Here is a 24994-nt window from a genome sequence, read left to right on the forward strand (position 1 = left end):
TACTTCTCTTCCTTCCCACCTTTTTTTTCCTTTTCTTTGGTTTTTCTTTTCCTGACGCATAGGCCCTCTTGGGCTGTACCACCAGCCCACTAAGGGCTGGTGCGCCACCCATAGGTCCTTTGGGCTTCCCCCGGGAGGGTTGCCCCCTCCTGGTGAACTTCCGAAACCCATTCGTCACTCCTGGTACATTCCCGGTAATGCCCGAAAATTTCCAGGAACCAAATGAAGTCATCCTATATATCAATCTTCGTCTCCGGACCATTCCGGAAACCCTCGTGACCTCCGTGATCTCATCTGGGACTCTGAACAACATTTGGTAACCACACATATAACTCAATTATACTAAAACATCGTCGAACCTTAAGTGTGCAGATCTTGCGGGTTCGAGAACTATGTAGACATGCCCCGAGGTACTCCTCGGTCAATATCCAATAGCGGGACCTGGATGCCCATATTGGATCCTACATATTCTCCTAAGATCTTATCGGTTGAACCTCAGTGTCAAGGATTCATGTAATCCCGTATGTCATTCCCTTTGTCCTTCGGTATGTTACTTTCCCGAGATTTGATCGTCGGTATCCGCATACCTATTTCAATCTCGTTACCGGCAAGTCTCTTTACTCGTTCCGTAATACAAGATCCCGTGACTTACACTTAGTCACATTGCTTGCAAGGCTTGTGTGTGATGGTGTATTACCGAGTGGTCCCCGAGATACCTCTCCGTCACACGGAGTGCCAAATCCCAGTCTTGATCCATACTAACTCAACGGACACCTTCGGAGATACCTGTAGAACACCTTAATAGTCACCAAGTTATGTTGTGACGTTTGATGCACACAAGGTATTCCTCCGGTGCTAGTGAGTTATATGATCTCATGTTCATAGGAACTAATACTTGACACGCAGAAAACTATAGCAATAAAACGACACGATCAATATGCTACGTTCATAGTTTGGATCTAATCCATCACATGATTCTCCTAATGATGTGATCCATTTATCAAGTGACAACACTTGCTCATAGTCGGAAAACCTTGACTATCATTGATCAACTGGCTAGCCAACTAGGGGCTTGCTAGGGACATTGTTTTGTCTATGTATCCACATATGTATCTATGTTTTTATTCAATACAATTATAGCATGGGTAATAAACGATTATCTTTAAACGGGAAATACAATAATAACTATTTAACATTGCCTCTAGGGCATATTTCCAACAGTCTCCCACTTGCACTAGAGTCAATAGTCTAGTCCTCACATTTCCATGTGATTTACATTGTAATAAATCGAACACCCATACAGTTCTGGGGTTGATCATGTTTTTCCCGTGAAAGAGGTTTAGTCAGTGGGTCTACTACATTCAGATCCGTGTGCACTTTACAAATATTCACGTCCTCTCCTTTGACGTAGTCGCGGATGAGGTTGAAGCGTCGTTTGATGTGTCTGGTCTTCTTGTGAAACCTTGGTTCCTTTGCTAAGGCAATGGCACGAGTGTTGCCACATAACAGAGTTAAAGGATTTGGTGCGCTTGGCACAACTCCAAGATCTGTCATGAACTACTTCATCCAGACACCCTCCTTTGCTGCCTCCGAGGCAGCCATGTACTCCACTTCACATGTAGAATGTGCTACGATGCTCTTCTTGGAACTGCACCAGCTTACTGCACCACCATTAAGAATAAATACATATCCAGTTTGCGACTTAGAGTCATCTGGATCGGTGTCAAAACTTGCATCGACGTAACCTTTTACGACGAGCTCTTTGTCACCTCCATACACGAGAAACATTTCCTTAGTCCTTTTCAGGTACTTCACAATATTCTTGACCGTCGTCCAGTGATCCACTCCTAGATTACTCTCGAACCTACCTGCCATACTTATGGCCAAGCTGACGTCTGGTCTAGTGCACAGCATTGCATACATGATAGAACCTACGACTGAAGTGTAGGGGACGGAACTCATTTGTTTTCTATCTTCCGCAGTTGTTGGGCACTGAGCCTTACTCAATTTTATACCTTGAAATACTGGCAAGAACCCTTTCTTGGACTGATCCATTTTGAACTTCTTCAAAACTTTATCAAGGTATGTGCTTTGTGAAAGTCCTATCACGCGTCTCAATCTATCCCTATAGATCTTAATGCCTAGAATGTAAGCAGCTTCTACTAGGTCCTTCATAGAGAAACTTTTATTCAAGTAATCCTTTATGCTCTCCAAAAGCTCCACGTTGTTTCCAATCAGCAATATGTCATCCACATATAATATTAGAAACGCCACAAAGCTCCCACTCACTTTCTTGTAAATACAAGATTCTCCAACCACTTGTGTAAACCCAAATGCCTTGATCACCTCATCAAAGCGCTTATTCCAACTCCGAAATGCTTGCACCAATCCATAAATGGATCGCTGGAGCTTGCATACTTTGTTAGCATTCTTCGGATCGACAAAACCTTCGGGTTGCATCATATACAACTCTTCCTTAAGAAAACCGTTAAGGAACGCCGTTTTGACATCCATCTGCCAGATTTCATAATCGTAAAAGGCAGTTATTTCTAACATGATTCATACGGACTTAAGCATCGCTACCGGTGAGAAAGTCTCATCGTAGTCAACTCCTTGAACTTGTGAAAAAACCTTTGCCACAAGTCGAGCTTTATAAACGGTCACATTACCATCTGCGTCCGTCTTCTTCTTATAGATCCATTTGTTCTGAATAGCCTTGCGAACTTCAGGTAGTACTTCCAAAGTCCACACTTTGTTCTCATACATGGATCCTATCTCGAACTTCAAGGCCTCCAGCCATTTGTTGGAATCCGGGCCCACCATTGCTTCTTCATAATTTGCAGGTTCATTGTTGTCCAACAACATAATCGTTAAGACAGGATTACCGTAAGAGCAGTACGTGATCTTGTCGACCTACGAGGTCTGATAGCAACTTGATCCGAAGTTTCATGATCATCATCATCAACTTGCTCCTCAACCGGCACCGCAGCAATAGGGGTTTCCCATTTCCCCGCGCCACCATCTAGAGAAATTAGAGGTTCGACAACCTCATCAAGTTCTATCTTCCACCCACTCAATTATTTCGAGAGGAACTCCTTCTCAAGAAAAGCTCCGTTTTTAGCAACAAACACTTTGCCCTCGCATTTCAGATAGAAGGTATACCCAAGTGTCTCTTTTGGGTAACCTATGAAGACGTACTTTTCTGCTTTGGGTTCCAGCTTTTTGGGCTGAAGCTTTTTGACATAAGCATCACGTCCCCAAACTTTAAGAAACGACAATTTTGGTCTTCTGCCAAACCACAGTTCGTATGGTGTCGTCTCAATGGATTTTGATGGTGCCCTATTTAATGTGAATGCAGTTGTCTCTAATGCATAACCCCAAAACGATAACGACAAATTGGTAAGAGACATCATAGATTGCACCATCTCTAATAAAGTACAATTACGATGTTTGGACACACCATTATGTTGTGGTGTTCGAGGCGGTGTCAACTATGAAACAATTCCACATTGTCTTAAGTGAGCACCAAACTCGAAACTCAGATATTCACCCCCATGATCAGACCGTAGGAACTTGATCTTCTTGTTACGATGATTTTCAACTTCAATCTGAAATTGCTTGAACTTCTCAAACGTTTCAGACGTGTGCTTCATCAAGTAGACATAACCATATCTACTCAAATCGTTAGTGAAGGTGAAAAAATAACGATATCCGCCGCGTGCCTCCACACTCATCGGACCGCACACATCGGTATGTATGATTTCCAACAAGTCACTTGCACGCTCCATTGTTCCGGAGAACGGAGTCTTAGTCATCTTTCCCATGAGGCATGGTTCGCACGTGTCAAGTGAATCAAAGTCAAGTGACTCCAAAAGTCCATCGGTATGGAGTTTCTTCATGCGCTTTACACCAATATGGCCTAAGCGGCAGTGCCATAAAAACATGGCGCTATCATTGTTAACTCTAACTCTTTTGGTCTCAATGTTATGTATATGTGTATTATCACTATCAAGATTCAATATGAACAATCCTCTCACATTGGGTGCATGAACATAAAAGATATTACTCACAGAAATAGAACAACCATTATTCTATGACTTAAACGAGTAACCGTCTCGCAATAAACAAGATCCAGATATAATGTTCATGCTTAACGCAGGCACTAAATAACATTTATTTAAGGTCATAACTAATCCCGATGGTAACTGAAGTGAAACTGTGCCGATGGTGATTGCATCAACCTTGGAACCATTTCCCACGCGCATCGTCACTTCATCCTTCGCCAGCCTTCGCTCACTCCGCAGTTCCTATTTCGACTTGCAAATATGAGCAACAGAACCGGTATCGAATACCCACGCACTACTATGAGAGCTGGTTAAGTAAACATCAATAACATGTATATCGAATATACCTGATTTTTCATTGGCCGCCTTCTTATCAGCCAGATACTTGGGGCAGTTGCGCTTCCAGTGACCCATATCCTTGCAATAATAACACTCTGTTTCAGGCTTAGGTCCAGCTTTGGGTTTCTTCGTCGAATTGGCAACAGTTTGCTACTCTTCTTTGAATTGCCCTTCTTTACTTTGCCATTTCTCTTGAAACTAGTGGTCTTATTCACCATCAACACTTGATGCTCTTTATGGAGTTCTAACTCTGTGACTTTCAGCATCGCGAATAACTCGCCGGGTGACTTGTTCATCCCTTGCATGTTATAGTTCAACGCAAAGCTCGTATAGCTTGGTGGCAGTGATTAAATAATTCTGTCAGTGATAGCCTCTTGCGGGAGTTCAATCCCCAGCTCAGCTAGACGGTTTGAGTATCCAGACATTTTGAGCACATGTTTACTAACAGACGAATTATCCTCCATCTTGCAAGCATGGAATTTATCGGAGCTCTTATACCTCTCGATCCAGGCGTTCTTCTGAAAGATAAACTTCAATTCCTGGAACATATCAAATGCTCCATGACGCTCAAAGCAACGTTGAAGTCCCGGGTCTAAGCCATTCAAGACTGCACATTGAACTACTGAGTAGTCCTCCTTGCGTGCTAACCAAGCGTTCTTAGCATCTTGGTCAGCCGCGGCGGGTGGTTCATCTCCTAGCGCAGCATTAAGGACATAATCCTTCTTCCCAGCTTGCAAGAGCAACTTAAGATTACGAGCCCAGTCTACAAAGTTGCTTCCATCATCTTTCAACTTAGCTTTCTCTGGGAACATATTAAAATTCAGGGTGAGTGTCGCATGAGCCATTGGTCTACAACACAAATATTTTCAAAGTGAACTTAGACTATGTACAAGATAATTAGAGTTTAACTAATCATATTACTTGCTAAACTCCCACTCAAAAAGTACATCTCTCTACTCATTTGAGTGGTACATGATCCAGATTCACTAGCTCAAGTCCGATCATCACGTGAGTTGAGGATAGTTTCAGTGGTAAGCATCTCTATGCTAATCATATCAACTATACGATTCATGCTCGACCTTTCAGTCTCATGTGTTCCGAGGCCATGTCTGTACATGCTAGGCTCGTCAAGCTTAGCCCGAGTGCTCCGCGTGTGCAACTGTTTTGCACCCGTTGTATGTGAACGTTGAGTCTATCACACCCAATCATCACGTGGTGTCTCGAAACAACGACTGTAGCAACGGTGCAAGTCGGGGAGAACACAATTTCGTCTTGAAATTTAAGTGAGAGATCACCTCATAATGCTATCGTCGTTCTAATCAAAATAAGGTGCATAAAAGGATTAACATCACATGCAATTCATAAGTGACATGATTTGGCCATCATCATGTGCTTCTTGATGTCCATCAAAAAAGCACCGGCACGATCTTCTTGTCACCGGCGCCACACCATGATCTCCATCGTCATGATCTCCATCAACGTGTCGCCATCGGGGTTGTCGTGCTACTTATGCTATTACTACTAAAGCTACGTCCTAGCAATATAGTGAACACATCTGCAAACACAAACGTTAGTTTAAAGACAACCATCATCTCATACATCCAATACATCACATCATGTTATTGGCCATATCATATCACAAGCATACCCTGCAAAAATAAGTTAGGCGTCCTCTAATTGGTGTTGCATGTTTTATGTGGCTGCTATGGGTATCTAGTAGATCACATCTTACTTACGCAAAAACCACAACAGAGATGTGCAAATTGCTATTTAACCTCTCCAAGGACCGCCTCCGTCAAAACCAATTCAACTAAAGTTGAAGAAACCGACACCCGCCAGTCATATTTATGCAACGAGGTTGCATGTCAAGCGATGAAACCAGTCTTTCGTAAGCGTACGAATAATGTCGGTCTGGGCCGCTTCAATCCAACAATACCGCCGAATCGATAAAAGACTAAGGAGGGCCGAAAATCGAACATCACCGCCCACAAAACCCTTTGTGTTCTACTCGAGATTACATCTATGCATGAACCTAGCTCATGATGCCACTGTTGGGGAACGTCGCATGGGAAACAAAAAAAATTCCTACGCACACGAAGACCTATCATGGTGATGTCCATCTACGAGAGGAGATTTGGATCTACGTACCCTTGTATATAGCACAGCAGGAAGCGTTAAGAAACGTTGTTGATGTAGTGGAACATCCTCACATCCCTTGATCCTCCCCGCGAATCGTCCCATGAACCGTCCCGCGATCCGTCTCACGAACCGTCCCGCGATCCATCCCCGAACGAACGGCACCTCCACGTTCGGCACACGTACAGCTCGACGTTGATCTTGGCCTTATTGATCCAGCAAGAAAGATGGAGAAGTATATGAGTTCTCCAGCAGCGCGACGGTGCTCCGGTGGTGGTGAAGGATCTACTCCTGCAAGGCTCCGCCCGAGCTCCGCAGAAATACGATCTAGAGGTAAAACTATGGTGTCTAGATCTGACTTGCACGTGGCAAAAGTTGTCTCAAATCAGCCCTAAATCACCACTATATATAGGAGGGAGGGGGAGGAGGCTTGCCTTGAGGGCCAAGCCCTTAAGGGTGCGCTGTCTAGGGAGGAGGAGGAGTTCTACTCCAATCCTAGTCCAACTAGGATTGGAAAGTGGAGTCCTTCTCTTCCTTCCCACCTTTCTTTTTTTTCCTTTTCTTTGGTTTTTCTTTTCCTGGTGCATAGGCCCTCTTGGGCTGTCCCACCAGCCCACTAAGGGCTGGTGCGCCACCCATAGGTCCCTTAGGCTTCCCCCGGGAGGGTTGCCCCCCTTCGGGTGAACTTCTGGAACCCATTCGTCACTCCCGGTGCATTCCTGGTAATGCCCGAAAACTTCCGGTAACCAAATGAAGTCATCCTATGTATCAATCTTCGTCTCCAAACCATTCTGGAAACCCTCGTGATGTCCGTGATCTCATCCAGAACTCCAAACAACATTTGGTAACCACACATATAACTCATCTATATTAAAACATCGTTGAACCTTAAGTGTGCAGACCCTGCGGGTTCGAGAACTATGTAGACATGCCCCGAGGTACTCCTCGGTCAATATCCAATAGCGGGACCTGAATGCCCATATTGGATCCTACATATTCTCCGAAGATCTTATCGGTTGAACCTCAGTGTCAAGAATTCATATAATCCCGTATGTCATTCCCTTTGTCCTTCGGTATGTTACTTGCCCGAGATTCTGTCGTCGGTATCCGCATACCTATTTCAATCTCGTTACCGGCAAGTCTATTTACTCGTTTCATAATACAAGATCCTGTGACTTACACTTAGTCACATTGATTGCAAGGCTTGTGTGTGATGTTGTATTACCGAGTGGGCCCCGAGATGCCTCTCCATCACACGGAGTGACAAATCCCAGTCTTTATCCATACTAACTCAACGGACACCATCGAAGATACCTGTAGAACATCTTCATAGTCACCCAGTTACGTTGTGGCGTTTGATGCACACAAGGTATTCCTCCGGTGCCAGTGAGTTATATGATCTCATGGTCATAGGAACAAATACTTGACACGCAGAAAACTATAGCAATAAAACAACACGATCAATATGCTACGTTCATAGTTTGAGTCTAGTCCATCACATGATTCTCCTAACAATGTGATCTAGTTATCAAGTGACAACACTTGCTCATAGTCAGAAAACCTTGACTATCATTGATCAACTGGCTAGCCAGCTAGAGGCTTGCTAGGGACATTGTTTTGTCTATCAGTCTATGTATCCACACATGTATATATGTTTTCATCCAATACAATTATAGCATGGATAATAAACAATTATCTTTAAACAAGAAATACAATAATAACTATTTATCATTGCCTCTAGGGCATATTTCCAACACCGGCTCCCCGTGCTGGAGCCGGCTCCTAGAGCGGCTGGGCCGCGCTTGGTCACGATGATGGCGCTGGCTCCAGGTGGCTGGTTAGTGGCCGGCTCCGTGGATGTTCCGGTCGGCGCTCTCTCTGCAGCTCGGGGTGGATCGGCCGCCTCCGGCGCATCCATGATCACCTCCGGCGCGTCTAGGTTCAGCTCCAGCGCGTCGCCTACTTCGGCCTCCGGCATGTCGGGGATCACCTCGAGGTCTGCAGGTGTGGAGACGGCCGACTCGGGAGGCTTGGCCGCCTTAGTTCTCTGGGTGCGCCTCGGAGCCGCCTCGCTAGCTAGCTCCTCCACTCGAGTTCGCTTGGAGGGGTCATGTCTAGCCTTCGAGCGCTTCTCCTTGGGTTCTGAGCCCGGCTAGGCTGAGATTGGCCCGCGGCGATCTTCTTCGCCGCCACTTCCCAGCGAAGGATGGATTCGTCCTCCAAAGCCTTCTGGGCAGCGTCAGCCGCTGCCCAGCCAGCTCGCTCGGTGGCGGAGGCGGTTTCTTCCTCCACGTCTTCTGCCTCCCTGCCACGCACAATTTGAGGATCCTATCCTCGCACGACAAAACAAAAAGAGATAACGAAGGACTCTTACCCCGCCACGATGGTCACCTGCTTCCTGTTGGCGCCGGCTCGACGCTTCTTGGCGCCGCCTCCTCGTCCTCCGGCTGGATGTCCGGGCGCAGTGCGTTTGGGGGCCGATTTGGAGGTTGTGGCACCCTTTCCCTTGTTCCTGGCCGCCTCGCCAGGCATGGGCGTCTCGCTAGCGTGGCGGCGCCCTCGTGTCAGGGGAGGGCTGGTGACTTCCTCCACCTCCTCGGCATCCTCCTCGAAGGTTGCATCATATGAAGAAGGCGGTGTCTCTTCATCGTCCGTCTAATCAACAAGGGAAGGCCTCAAGTGCTCACCAGACGGCTCGGAGCCTTCCGACTCCAGTGCCTCCTCCAAGACGGCGTCCCGCGGCTCGATCATCCCCTCGTCCTCAATCTCCAAGGGGTCTCACGTCTCCACGTCAGGAGCCGGCGGGTTGAGCACTTCCAGGTTCTCAAACAACTGACGCAACAGAGTTTGCGGCCGGCTGAATAGAGGAAACAACAATTTCAAAAGACAAAGAGAAGCAAGATCCATGAAGACACTCACCATTGGGGGAGGATGGGCCTTGTCGTAAGGGACCAGCCCCCATTCCCAATCCCCACCTTCATTCATGTTGGCGGAGGAGATTTGGTTCACGTTCTTCGCCACCGCGCCGGCATGGAAGTTTTTCGTGGAGAGCCGACAGGGATCGTGTCGGTCGCTCATCTGGCATATCAGATGAGGCCGTCTCTGCAGAGGCGGGTGATACGTCTCAAACGTATCTATAATTTTTGATGGATTCATGATGTTATCTTGTCAACTTTGGATGTTTTATGTACCTTTTATATCTTTTTTGGGACTAACTTATTAATTCAGTGCCAAGTGCCAGTTCCTGTTTTTTCTGTGTTTTTGGATCTTTTCAGATCTGATTTTGGAACGAAGTCCAAACGGAATAAAATCCCCGAAATAAATTTTTCCCGAACGGAAGAAGATCAGGGGGCTTGAGGGCCAAGCCAGGAGAGCTACAGGGGGGACAAGCCCCCTAGCCGCCACCAGGGGGCCGCGGCTAGCAGGCTTGTGGCCTCCGTGGCGCCCCCCTGACTTAGCTCCTTCGCCTATATATTCCCTAAAATACAGAAAAAAATCAAGGGATCCACGAAAATACTTTTCCGCCACCGCAAGCTTCCGTTTCCGCGAGATCTCATCTGGAGACACTTCCCGGTGCCCTACCGGAGGAGACTTTGGAGTTGGAGGGCTTCTACATCAACATCATCCCCCCTCCAATGACTCGTGAGTAGTTCACTTCAGACCTACGGATTCATAGTTAGTAGCTAGATGGCTTCTACTCTCTCTTGGATCTTCAATACAAAGTTCTCCATGATCTTCATGGAGATCTGTCCGATGTAATCCTATTTGGCGGTGTGTTTTTCGAGATCCGATGAATTGTGGATTTGTGATCAGATTATCTATGATATATATTTGAGCCTTTGCTGATTTCTTATATGCATGATTTGATATCCTTGTAAGTCTCTCCGAGTCTTGGGTTTTGTTTGGCCAACTAGATCTATGATTCTTGCAATGGGAGAAGTGCTTGGTTTTGGGTTCTTACCGTGTGGTGACCTTTCCCAGTGACAGTAGGGGCAGCAAGGCACACATCGTGTAGTTGCCATCAAGGGTAACAAGGTGGGCTTTGTCGTAGATATGAGATTGTCCATCTACATCATGTCATCTTGCTTAAGGCGTTACTCTGTTCTTTTGGACTTAATACACTAGATGCATGCTGGATAGCGGTCGACGTGTGGAGTAATAGTAGTAGATGTAGAAAGTATCGGTCTACTTGTTTTGGACGTGATGCCTATAGATATAATCATTGCCATAGATGACGTCACGACTTTGCGCGGTTCTATCAATTGCTCGACAGTAATTTGTTCACCCACCGTCTACTTGCTTTCATGAGAGAAGCCACTAGTGAACACTATGGCCACCGGGTCTATTCACACCTATCGTTTCCATTTTCGCTTTTACTTTGCTTTGTTACTTTGTTGCTTTCAGTTCTCACTTGGCGAACAATCTATAAGGGATTAACAACCCCTTCATAGCGTTGGGAGCAAGCTTTTTGTGTTTGTGCAAGCACTTGTGATACTCCTTCACTGGATCGATACCTTGGTTCTCAAACTGAGGGAAATACTTACCACCGCTGCGCTACATCACCCTTTCCGCTTCGAGGGAGCACCAACGCAAGGCTCCAAGGCCACGGGGGAAATCCTTTCCATATTTGCCTAGGAAGTCCCTTAAGGCGTAGCCGTAGCAGAAGGATTCCTGGTGCCATAGCACGTTTCTGGCGCCGTTGGAAGGTCTTTTGTTGCATCAGCAGAAGTATTTCTCGCGCCGTTGCCGGGGAAGGAGAGATCTATCCAAGTAGGTCTCACAAACTCATCTCTTGCATTTACTTTTTTTGCCAGTTGCCTCTCGTTTTCCTCTCCCCCACTTCACATTTGTTGTTTTCATTTTCCTTTATCCTTTGTTGTTTTCTTTTGCCTTTTGCCTTTTTGCCGTTTTCCTTTGCCGGTTTTCTTGCTTGCTTGTGTGCTTGTTTGCTTGTTGAAGTCATCATGGCTGAAAACACCAAACTTTGCGACTTCTCGAGTACCAATAATAATGATTTTATTAGTACTCCGATTGCTCCCGCCACTAGTGCGGAATCGTATGAAATCAACGCAACTTTGCTGAATCTTGTTATGAAAGAGCAATTCTCTGGCCTTCCTAGTGAAGATGCCACATCCCATCTCAATACCTTCATTGAGCTTTGCGATATGCAAAAGAAAAGAAATGTGGATAATGACGTGATTAAGTTGAAGCTTTTTCCTTTCTCGTTGCGAGATCACGCAAAAACTTGGTTTTCTTCTTTGCCTAAAAATAGTATCGATTCTTGGGATAAGTGCAAAGATGCTTACATATCCAAGTATTTTCCGTCGGCTAAGATCATCTCCTTATGTAACGATATCATGAATTTCAAGCAACTTGATCATGAACACGTTGCACAATCTTGGGAGAGGATGAAGCTTATGATTAGAAATTGTCCAGCTCATGGCTTGAGTTTATGGATGATTATACAAATCTTTTACGCTGGCTTGAATTTCGCTTCTCGCAATATGTTGGACTCCGCCTCAGGTGGAACATTCATGGAAATCACGTTAGGAGACACTACAAAACTCCTAGACAATATCATGACCAACTACTCTCAGTGGCATACTGAAAGGTCACCTTCTAGCAAAAAGGTACACGCTATAGAAGAAATTAACTCGCTTAGTGCTAACATGGACGAGTTGATGAATTTGGTTGCTAGTAGAAACGCTCCTTTAGATCCTAATGACATGCCACTATCTTCCTTGATTGAGAGTAGCAACGCTAGTTTGGACGTTAATTTTGTTGGTAGGAACAATTTTGGCAACAACAATGCTTTTAGAGGAAACTATGTTCCTAGGCCTTTTCCTAGTAACCCCTCTAACAATTATGGCAATTCCTACAACAACACTTATGGAAATCACAACAAATTACCCTCTGATTTAGAGAGTAATATCAAAGAGTTCATAAACTCTCAAAAGATTTTCAATGCGTCCATAGAGGAAAAACTACTCAAAATAGACGATTTGGCTAAGAGCGTTGATAGGATGTCTTGTGATATTGATGCTTTGGAAGTTAGATGTGCTCCTCCCAAGGTCAACTTCGATGAAACTTTGAAAGCTATGCGTGTCTCCATGAATGAGAGCAAAGAAAGAACCGCCCAAATTCGCGCTAGGCATGAATGGCTTAAAAGGGTGCGTTCTAGTGATGCAAATCACGAAGATCTGAAGGTGCTTGGTGTGTCTCCTCTTGAATCTTTGTTATCGCGTGTCAAACCTATTGATGAAGGGTCTGGATATGAATCCACTTTGGTTGAAAAACGCCCCAATGATTCGGAGTCCGCCCATCTTGATGATAAAGCTGTGGAGAGTGGAGTAGAAGAAATCAAAATTTTGGGTAGTAATGAAACTCCCACTTTGGATTTCAAGGAATTCAATTATGATAATTGCTCCTTGTTTGAATGCATTTCTTTGATGCAACCCATTGCAAACTCTCCACATGCTTATAGCCAAAGCAAAGCCTTTACCGCGCATATCGTAGATGTTATGATGAAATCTCTTCAAGAGAAGCTCGAACTAGAAGTCTCTATACCTAGAAAACTTCATGATGAGTGGGAACCTACTATCGAAATCAAGATCAAAAACTATGAGTGCAATGCTTTGTGTGATTTGGGTGCTAGTGTTTCCGCGATTCCAAAGTCTTTATGTGATATTCTTGGTTTTCATGAGATTGAAGAGTGTTCTCTTAATTTGCATCTTGCGGATTCTACTGTCAATAAACCCATGGGAAGGATCGATGATGTTCTTATTGTTGCAAATAAGAACTATGTACCCGTGGATTTCATTGTACTTGACATAGATTGCAATCCTTCATGTCCCATTATTCTTGGTAGACCTTTCCTAAGGACTATTGGTGCTATCATCGATATGAAGGAAGGGAATATTAGATTTCAATTTCCTTTAAAGAAGGGCATGGAGCACTTTCCTAGAAAGAAAATAAGATTTCCTTATGAATCTATGATGAGGGCTACTTATGGTTTGAGCACCAAAGATGACTATACGTGATTCCATCACCTTTTGCCTAGCTAAGGGCGTTAAACAAAAGCGCTTGTTGGGAGGCAACCCAACGAATATATACTTTTTCTTTCTGTTTTGTGTTTTACATACTTTCATAATTATGTTATGGTTGTGTTTTTTGTGTTCCTTTTTGCGTTTGTGCCAAGCAAAACCGTTATGATTAGTCTTGGGGATGATCGTTTGGTCATGCTGGAAAAGACAGAAACTTTCTGCTCACGAAAAAAATTTTGTTTTTTCTGTAAGAGCTTTTGAGCTGATTCTTTTTGCTGCTGATTGCTACGCAAATTCTTCAGACAGTCGTAATTGTTTAGCATTTTTTAAGTACCAGAAGTATACGAAGTATACAGATTGCTACAGATTGGTCTGCTGTTAACAGATTCTGTTTTTGTTGTGTTGGTTGCTTATTTTGATGAAACTTATGGATAGTATCGGGGGGTATTAGCCATGGAAGATTGAAAATACAGTAACCCAACATTATCATAAGTAGAATTTAAGTTTGCTACAGTACCTAAGGAAGTGGTGGTTTGCTTTCTTATACTAATGTTATCACGAGTTTCTGTTTAAGTTTCGTGTTGTGAAGTTTTCAAGTTTTGGGTGAAGTTCGTATGGACAAAGAGATAAAGAGTGGCAAGAGCTCAAGCTTGGTGATTCCCAAGGCACCCCAAGAGATTCAAGGATGCCGTAAAATCATAAGCTTGGGGATGCCCCGGGAAGGCATCCCCTCTCTCGTCTTCAATCCATCGGTAACGTTACTTGGGGCTATATTTTTATTCACCACATGTTATGTGTTTTTGCTTGGAGCGTCTTGTATCGTAGGAGTCTTTTATTTTTGTTGTGTCACAATCATCCTTGCTGCACACCTAGAGAGAGAGACATGCACTCACCGTGATTTTGTCGAGCTTCACTTATATCTTTTGGTAGACAAATCAGCTCACATGTGCTTCACTTATATCTTTGGAGCTAGATGCTTTTGCTCTATGTGCTTCACTTATATCTTTTAGAGCACAGCGGTGCGTGCCTTGGTAGTTGATCTATGCTTTGAAAGTAGTCTCAAAAGGGGTAGTTATCCAAAGGGATACGAAAACTTCCACCTTCATGTGCATTGAATAGTTAGAGAAGTTTGATTCATCTCAATTAGTTTTGAGTTGTGGTTATGGTAATATTGAAGTTATATTAGTAAGGTGTTGTGAATCTAGAAATACTTGTGTTGAAGTTAGTGATTCCCGTAGCATGCACGTATGGTGAACCGATATGTGATGAAGTTTGAGCATGATTAGTCTTTTGACTGTCATCCCTTGTGTGGCGGTCGGGGTCGCACGATGGTTTATACCTACCAACCCTTCCCCTAGGAGTATGTGTTAAATGATTTGTTTCGATTACTAATAGAACTTTTGGAACAAGTATATGAGTTCTTCATGACTAATGTTGAGTCCATGGTTTAGATGCACTTTCACACACCATCACTATCTTCTTAGTGCCGTGCAACTTTCGCCGGTGCACAAAACCCACCATTAGCCTCCCTCAAAACAGCCACCATACCTACCTACTATGGCTTTTTCAAAGTCATTCCGAGATATATATTGCCATGCAACCACTAGCATGACATGTGCCACCACGTCTACATTGCCATTGCATGATCGTAAGATAGCTAGCATGATGTTTCCATTAATGTCTATGCCATGCTAGATCATTGTCATGGTACACTAACGAAGGAATTCCATATAGAGTCATCATTGCTCTAAGTTTTGAGTTGAAAGTGTGATGATCATCATTGATGGAGCATTGTCCCATGTGAGGAAATAAAAGAGTCCAAAGATGCCCACCAAAAAAAAAGAGGCCAAAGATCCCACCAAAGAAATGAGAGAAAAAGAGAGAAGGGACAATGCTACCACCTTTCCACACTTGTGCATATTAAGCACCATGATCTTCATGATTGAGAGTCTCTCGTTTTGTCACCACCATATAGCTAGTGGGAAATTTTCATTATATAACTTGGCTTGTATATTCCAATGATGGGCTTCTTCAAAATTGCCTTAGGTCTTCGTGAGCAAGCAAGTTGGATGCACATCCACTAGTTTTCTTTAAGAGCTTTCACATACTCTTAGCTCTAGTGCATCATTTGTATGGCAATCCCTACTCATTCACATTGATATCTATTGATGAGCATCTCCACAGCTCATTGATATGCCTAGTTAATGTGACCATCTTCTCCTTTTTTGTCTTGCAACCTCCACCATACTCCACACCACTTATAGTGCTAAAACCATGGCTCACGCGCATGTATTGCGTGGGAGTTGAAAAGGTTTGAGAAAGTAAAGGTGTGAAACAATTACTTGGCCAATACCGGGGTTGTGCATGATTTAAATTCGTTGTGCAATGATGATAGAGCATAGCCAGACTATATGCTTTTGTAGGGATAACTTTCTTTTGCCCTTGTTATTTTGAAAGTTCATGATTACCTTGCTAGTTTGCTTGAATTATTATTGTTTCCACGTCAATAGCAAACTATTGTTTTGAATCTAATGGAACTGAACATTCACGTCACATAAGAGGAGTTACAAAAGACATCTATGCTATGTAGCATAAAAGCATCAAAAATTCATTCTTTATCACTTCCCTACTCGAGGACGAGCAGGAGTTAAGCTTGGGGATGCTTGATACGTCTCAAACGTATCTATAATTTTTTATGGTTTCATGTTGTTATGTTGTCAACTTTGGATGTTTTATGTACCTTTTATATCTTTTTTGGGACTAACTTATTAATTCAGTGCCAAGTGCGAGTTCCTGTTTTTCTGTGTTTTTGGCTCTTTTCAGATCTGATTTTGGAACGGAGTCCAAAAGGAATAAAATCCCCGAAATAAATTTTTCCCGAACTGAAGAAGATCAGGGGGCTTGAGGGCCAAGCCAGGAGAGCTACAGGGGGGCCACAAGCGCCCTAGCCGCCACCAGGGGGGCCGCGGCTAGCAGGCTTGTGGCCTCCCTGGCGCCCCTGACCTAGCTCCTTCGCCATATATTCCCTAAAATACAGAAAAAAATCAAGGGATCCACGAAAATACTTTTCCGCCGCCGCAAGCTTCCGTTTTCGCGAGATCTCATCTGGAGACCCTTCCCGGTGCCCTGGCGGAGGGGACTTTGGAGTTGGAGGGCTTCTACATCAACATCATCGCCCCTCCAATGACTCGTGAGTAGTTCACTTCAGACCTACGGGTCCGTAGTTAGTAGCTAGATGGCTTCTACTCTCTCTTGGATCTTCAATACAAAGTTCTCAATGATCTTCATGGAGATCTGTCCGATGTAATCCTATTTGGCGGTGTGTTTTTCGAGATCCGATGAATTGTGGATTTGTGATCAGATTATCTATGATATATATTTGAGCCTTTGCTGATTTCTTATATGCATGATTTGATATCCTTGTAAGTCTCTCCGAGTCTTGGGTTTTGTTTGGCCAACTAGATCTATGATTCTTGCAATGGGAGAAGTGCTTGGTTTTGGGTTCTTACCGTGTGGTGACCTTTCCCAGTGACAGTAGGGGCAGCAAGGCACACATCGTGTAGTTGCCATCAAGGGTAACAAGGTGGGCTTTGTCGTAGATATGAGATTGTCCATCTACATCATGTCATCTTGCTTAAGGCGTTACTTTGTTCTTTTGGACTTAATACACTAGATGCATGCTGGATAGCGGTCGACGTGTGGAGTAATAGTAGTAGATGTAGAAAGTATCGGTCTACTTGTTTTGGACGTGATGCCTATAGATATAATCATTGCCATAGATGACGTCACGACTTTGCGCGGTTCTATCAATTGCTCGACAGTAATTTGTTCACCCACCGTCTACTTGCTTTCATGAGAGAAGCCACTAGTGAACACTATGGCCACCGGGTCTATTCACACCTATCGTTTCCATTTTCGCTTTTACTTTGCTTTGTTACTTTGTTGCTTTCAGTTCTCACTTGGCGAACAATCTATAAGGGATTAACAACCCCTTCATAGCGTTGGGAGCAAGCTTTTTGTGTTTGTGCAGGCACTTGTGATACTCCTTCACTGGATCGATACCTTGGTTCTCAAACTGAGGGAAATACTTACCAATGCTGCGCTACATCACCCTTTCCGCTTCGAGGGAGCACCAACGCAAGGCTCCAAGGCCACGGGGGAAATCCTTTCCATATTTGCCTAGGAAGTCCCTTAAGGCGTAGCCGTAGCAGAAGGATTCCTGGTGCCATAGCACGTTTCTGGCGCCGTTGGAAGGTCTTTTGTTGCATCAGCAGCGGGATCCGGCAGGTCATCATGGTGGTGAACAGGTCGCGGCCTAGGAGGCCGCGAGTCTTTAGGTTTTCGAGGTAGACGCCTATCTGCGCTACCTCAATAATTGACTTCGGGTACTTGGCTTGCCAGTTCTTCTTCGCCATCGGAGGCTCGATGGCGAAGGAGCGCATGTTGATGGCGTCGTGGGAGGGGATGATGTTCTTCACATAGAAGAAGCCCTTGTGCCACTGCTTGATGGAGTCCTGGAGCGGCATCTAGGGGAAGCGGCACTTCGTCCGATGATGCACCAGTGTCGCGCCGCATGGGGTCATCGGGCGAGGGCCATCGAGCTTCTCCACCTTGGCCTTGTCCATCTTAATGGACTGTTGCTTGAAGAAGAATACGCTCTGCCATAGGTCGAGGCGGGGCTCGATCCCCAGAAAACCCTCGCACAGGACGACGAACGAGGCGAGCTGAAGAATGGTGTTTGGCGCCAGATGGTGCGGCTGCAAGCCGAAGAATGTGAGGAAGTTGGTGAAGAAGGTGCTCACCGGAAGCCCGAAGCCTCTGTAGAAGTGTTCATAGAACACGAGTACTTCTCCCTCCTACGGCGTCGGGCAGTCTCGGCTCCGGGAATCCGCACGGACACGAGGGAGGCCGGAGGCAGCATTCGGCGATGGCGGAGCGCGTCGATTTGTTTGGCGCAGCTGTCGCTGCCGAGCCAGGCACCGTTGTGCTGGCCCTACTTGGAAGAGCTGCTCGACATGGCGGCGAGTGGCGGGAGCTCGAAGGGGAGGCGGCGACGGTCTGCGCGGCGGCGAAGATGAAGAAGAAGATGATACTCTCTCTTTCTTTGGGCTCGGGGAAGGAGGGAGCGCAAGTGCGGGGTGAGAAGGGGGCGAATGCCCTCCTCGGTACCCCCGCACCCCATTTAAACCCCACGACGGATCGTGGGGAGGGGATCCGGTGCACACCGGTCCCATCATCTCCGATTATTATGGAGGCATTACGACTCCCGAAACCCAACCGTCGCGGAGTAAATCCGCAGAGGATCCTTCGTGCAGGGGCCGAGGGGGCGTCGTGGCGGGAACCAGGGCTCAGGCCTAGTCCCGTCATCTAAACAATCCATTATCACGTCAGGCCGGGCCTAGCACGTGGCGCAATTTGCGCGACCTACGACAAAGCCGATGCGACACTTGGAAGCCAGACGGCTTCCGAGCCGGCGTCTCCTACCGCAGGCGGCGGCAGGAATTCAATAGCAAACAACTCAAGCCAGTGAGGCCACCCGCTCCAAGGCCGCGGGCCTCCCCAGCTTCGGGGACTACTGTCGGGGGGATAACCCCGGGGTAGGCTCATCGAGCCTACTCCTTTGCCTTCAACCAAGAAGGAACAACAAGAACCATTCTGCAAAGCACAAGTCCCCTTGGCAGGCGTGTCGGCTGGGGGCGAGACGGCCAACTCTTTGGCCAGCCAGGAAGCACCTGCCGGCTAGAGGCGAGACAGTTACCTCCCTCTGGCCGTCCAGGCCAAGCCGGTCGGCTAGAGGCGAGGCGACCGTGCCGAGGCCGGCTAGTCAAGCGACTAGCCGGCTAGGGAGCTCAAGTCACATCAGATCGTAAGTCATGACAAGACCCTACGGTTAAAGGTGGCTACGCGTCAGCAAAGGTACTGGATCGGGGTGCACGGCAGGTACAGCGTCGGCGGCCACGCCGCTGACGTCCTCCGGCTCCGATCCATCACCCTGCACAGTGTCGGCCCATCAAACTCCCACTCCATTACTGCACTCGGCGTGGGAACAGTGGAGACGGCCGTACTGTCTGCCCATGACAATTCTCGTTGGACGACGCCGGACGTACCACACGTGTCCTGCGTCAACCTTACGCGAGATCCTTACTGGCTAGCCGGCGGGTCGCACAGCCAGACGGGACCTCACAGCCGGCGGGGCCCTCCAGCGACAAGACAAGACCCCCGTGGGACCCCCGGCCAGCCGGCGAGGCTGCCAGCCGGGTCTCACTCTTGTGTTTTTATCCATATTGTAGGTCGGTGGGTTCGTCTATAAAACCCCCCGGCCCCCCTCCATGGAGAGAATCGGTCAACTTAGCATGCACACACACCAGATAGGAGAGGCAGACGCGAGCCGTCTTCTCCTTCTTCCTCCTCCACAATACAGCTCCAGGAGCACTTTGTAGTCCCAGTCATACATCATACACTCCGGCAGGATTAGGGGTGTTATCTCTACGGAGAGCCATAAACCTGGGTACATCTTGCGTTCCATGCTTGTACCATCCTCCCAACGCCCTCCGGTGCCACTTCGGTTCCAACCATCTTTATCCTACCCATGGCTTATGTTGTGAGTAAACACCGACATGTCTATTATTCATGTTATAATTGTATTAACCGAAAACCATAATGTATGTGTGAATATATAGATCACAATGTGTCCCTAGTGAGCCTCTAGTTAGCTAGCTCGTTGATCAATAGATGATCATGGTTTCCAGATCATGGACATCGGTTGTCATTGATAACGGGATCACATCATTGGGGAATGATGTGATAGACAAGACCTGACCCTAAGCATAGAACTAGATCGCATTGTTCGTCTGCTGAAGCTTTTCTAATGTCAAGTATCATTCCCAGATACTGTAGGAATGCTTTGGGTGTATCAAACATCACAACGTAACTGGGTGATTATAAAGGTGCACTACAGGTATATCCGAAAGTGTTTGTTGGGTTGGTACGAATCGAGACTGGGATTTGTCACTCCATGTGACAGAGAGGTATCTCTGGGCCCACTCGGTAATCCATCATCACAATGAGCTCAGTCTGACTAAGGAATTAGCCATAGGATGATGTGTTACAGAACGAGTAAAGAGACTTGCCGGTAACGAGATTGAACAAGGTATAAGGATGCAGACGATCGAATCTCGGGCAAGTGTCATACCGATAGACAAAGGGAATTGCATACGGGATTGATTGAATCCCGACATCGTGGTTCATCCGATGAGATCATCGTGGAACATGTGGGAGCCAACATGGATATCCAGATCCCGCTGTTGGTTATTGACCAAAGAGGTGTCTCGGTCATGTCTGCATGGTTCCCAAACCCGCAGGGTCTACACACTTAAGGTTCGATGACGCTAGGGTTGTACTGGGAATAGTATGTGGTTATCGAAGGTTGTTCAGAGTCCCGGATGAGATCCCAGACGTCACGAGTAGTTTTGGAATGGTCTGGAGGTAAAGATTCATATATAGTAAGAGAGGATTTGATCGCCGGAAGTGTTTCGGGAATCACCCGTAATGTAGCAGGACCACCGGAAGGGTTCCGGGGGTCCACTAGGAAGGGCCACCAGCCCCAAAAGGCTGCATGGGCCAAGAGTGGAAGGGAACCAGCCCCTAGATGGGCTCGTGCGCCTCCCACCTCAGCCCAAGGCGCAAAAGAGGGCCAAGTGGGGCAAACCCTAGGCGTGGGGGCTGCCTTGGGCGCCAAGCCCACACTAGGGCGCCGCCGCTCCTCCACTTGGCTGTCGGCCCTCCCCATCTAGGGTTGTCGCACCACCTAGGGTGGAAACCCTAGGGGTGGTGCACCCTCCTCCCTCTCCTCCTATATAAACCCAAGGGGTTTTGGGGCTACACACACAATTCATCTCTCTCTCGGTGCAACCCTACCTCTACTCCTCCTCGTCCTCCATAGCGCTTGGCGAAGCCATGCCGAAGTACCACGCAGCTCCACCGTCAACATGTTGTTGTGATGCCGGAGCTCTCCCTCAACCTCTTCTCTCTCCTTGCTAGATCAAGGTGAAGGATACGTCACTGGGCTGCACGTGTGTTGAACGCGGAGGCGTCGTTGTTCGGCGCTTAGATTAGAACCCACCGCGATCTGAATCGCTATGAGTACGACTCCATCAACCGTGTTCTAGTAACGCTTCCGCTTAGCGATCTTCAAAGGTATGAAGATGCTCTACCCCATTGCTCATTGTTGGTTTCTCCTAGATAGATCATTGTGAAGCGTACATTTTTTTTGAAATTACTACGTTTCCCAACAGACGATGCCCCGAGGGCACCACAAGGCAACACGACTCGACCTCGGGGCGCCCTGATGGCTTGTGGCCAGCCTTTAAGTCGGTTAAGGCTCTCCTTCCGCAGCAAGAAATATATTTTCCCGATAAAAATCCCCTTAGAATTTTAGCCCGATCGGAGTTACGGATCTTCACATATTTAAGAAACGGTGAAGGGTCAAAAAACAGAAACGAAAACAGGAGATAAACAGAGAGAAGGCGATCCAATCTCGGAGGGGCTCTCGCCCCTATGGGAGCCATGGCGGCAAGGACCAGAGGGAGAACCTCTCCCATGATGGATAGAGTCCATGCGGAAGAATCCTAAGGGGTAGACTCTCTCCCCCTCTCTTTCGGCGGCGCTGGAGTGCCGTCGGGGGAGCCATCACCACGGTGATCGTCTTCATCGACATCACCGTCTTCATCACCTTCCTCGTCTCTTTTCAGCGGTCCACTCTCCCGCACCCCACTATAATACCCTACCTAAACATGGCGTTTTATGCCACATATTGTTAATCAATGATGTGCTTCCATCCTATGGTGTTTGAGTAGATCTATGTTGTCCTTTGGGTTGACTGATGATCTTGATTGGTTTGAGTGTATGTTTTATATTGGTGTTGTCATAAGGTGCCTTCCGTGAGGTGCACACGTGAAGGATTCATGCTGGAGGGTGTTGCAATATGTCCATGATTCGCTTATAGTGGGTAGCTAGAGTGACAAAAGCTTACACCCAAGTAAGGGGGTTGTTTACGTATGGGGGTAAAGGGGACTAGATGTTTAAAGCTATGGTTGGGTTTACCTTAATGATTTCTAGTAGTTGTGGATGCTTGCTAGAGATTCAATCATAAGTTCATATGATCCAAGTACGGAAAGTATGTTAGCTCATGCATGTCCCTCATATAAAATTGCAAGAATGATTACTGATCTTGTTATCAATTGCCTAGGGTAATTCCGCACACGATACTATCATTATTCCACACTCGCTATTTGTAATATATCGTAATATATTCTAACACTATTTAGTGCAACAACTATTATTATATTTTAGTTCCCCAATATCATGCAAAGCTATCCTCTTTATACCCACAACACAGTTTTATTTCTCGTTACTAGATAGAAGCAAATGTTCGGTGTATGTAGAGTCGTATCGGTGGCAGATAGGACTTGAGAGAATATTTATCTTACCTTTAGCTCCTTGTGGGTTCGACACTCCATACTTACCACTTCCATCTTCAGAAAGTGCTACGATGATTCCTTGCACTTGGGGATTATAAGATTCTCCCTCGCCCAAGTCAGTAGGAGAAGGAATAAGTCACCAGTTATGTTATGTAATCTCATGGCCTCCTCCTATATATAAAGGGGAGCTCGTGAAGTAGAAAGGACAAGTTAGAAATCCTCAAGAGCTAGGTATCAATTGTGCACCCTTGTAATCGAGATCGTCATAATAAACACCAAAAGTAGGACATAGGCTTTTACCTCCATTAGAGGGACCAAACCTGGGTAAAATCGCGTCTCTTGATGCTGATCTACCCCATTCAAGTCCCCACATAGTTGTGATGGCCTCACACCTAAGTCCTTTCATGAGGACATCTCTCGTGACAAAACCATGACACATAGGATAGAACAGAGCCTAGATGTGACATCAGCAAGACCCAAGCTAGCCTCGAGAGGGTGGTTGAGTAGAAGATCCATGATCTTGATATTAAAGTGACGGAGATTCAGACTGCCATAGAGCAGCTTGAGAGGGATGTGGTCGGAGTTAGTGATGATGAGACTCTACCCACCACTAGCCAGTTCACTAATATGCCTAGATCTGCAGCCATGCCAATAACATAGGCTAGAGCCACAATATCTACTCATGACGCTACCCCTGCTGCCATTACTACTGCTACACTGTCACTACCTCTAGTTTCCACTCCACCAGCCCAGTAGACCTCGCCAGAAGCATTCGTCGATGCACTACTCTCGACTCCTTCGATGACCACTAGAGCGACAAGTCAGCACACTTCACCACCAGGTGGAGGAGAGCCAACCTAGATCGACGTTTAGCTCTATATGGTTCGAACTTTTTGGTAACTTGTTGCCAAAGAGGGAGAATTTGCATAGGTCACGGGGCTTCAACAGAGTGTGTGTTACCTTTTTGCTCTGCTTCTCTTGCTCATTCTTGATACATATGGTTTACTTTTGCTCGTCTCCTGATTTGAACTACGTCGTGTTTGATCATACGCTTTATGGTTGATGCTCTATTGCCTATCTATGTGGTATATATTATGATCATTCACTTGTCTGCCTGGTGATGTGTGCATTGCAATTCATTCATATCATTTTGTGCGCTCCACCAGGATATATGTGACATGGAAGAGTGACCCATAATCCTAATTGATAATGCACAATTTTGGGGGGAGCTCCTGCTTATCACATATTTATCAAATCAATGATATTATGCATTGATTATATCCATTGTCGAAACTTTGATCCATATGTTGTCATCGGTTACCAAAAAGGGAGAGATTGAAAGCACAACTTCTCCCTATGTGGTTTTGGTAATTAATTACAACATATAACTCATTGAACTAATAGGCTTATAAAGTATATTTCAGGAAAATTTCAGTGAATGGATTGGTTAGGATTTCTGATGAGGAACCCCTTGGATGCAAAGAAATCACACTGGCAAAAGCTTCAAGATACTACATTTTGCTTTACGTGATTTGTTCACATTGAAACCATAGGAAATTCAATACTATTAAGAGGGGATGAGGTACTAAAGATGATTTGGTTGCTCAAGTTCTTAGAGACATGCCACGAAAAGCCTCAGACAGTTCCTCGCATAGAATTCTGCCCAAAACTCTAAGTTGCCAATTTGGTGCTACCAAGATTCCCCCCTTCGGTCTCACTTAGTCATCCCAGACAGAACCTAAGCCAAACCCTAATTTCTCAGTGTAACCGAGACTGCGTTCGGTGGAAGCAAGGATCATTGACTAAGTTTCTGTGGTCGAGATTTTGAGTTTTGGAATGTTTGAGATTTAAATTTCGGAGCCACCAAAGTGATGGAACGGCCCAGGTTAAGCCAAACAGTCTCACTGAGAAGTTTCATTCAGTCCCATCGAGA

The 24994-nt window shown here is 46.0% G+C and overlaps 1 pseudogene; it reads left to right on the forward strand.

Moving 5' to 3' along the window:
- The first annotated feature begins 18509 nt into the window (after positions 1-18509).
- Positions 18510-24994, forward strand: part of LOC123450649 — a 63619-nt pseudogene continuing 57134 nt past the window's right edge.

This window comes from Hordeum vulgare, chromosome 4H (assembly GCF_904849725.1).
Source record: "Hordeum vulgare subsp. vulgare chromosome 4H, MorexV3_pseudomolecules_assembly, whole genome shotgun sequence".
Classification (NCBI taxonomy): domain Eukaryota; kingdom Viridiplantae; phylum Streptophyta; class Magnoliopsida; order Poales; family Poaceae; genus Hordeum; species Hordeum vulgare.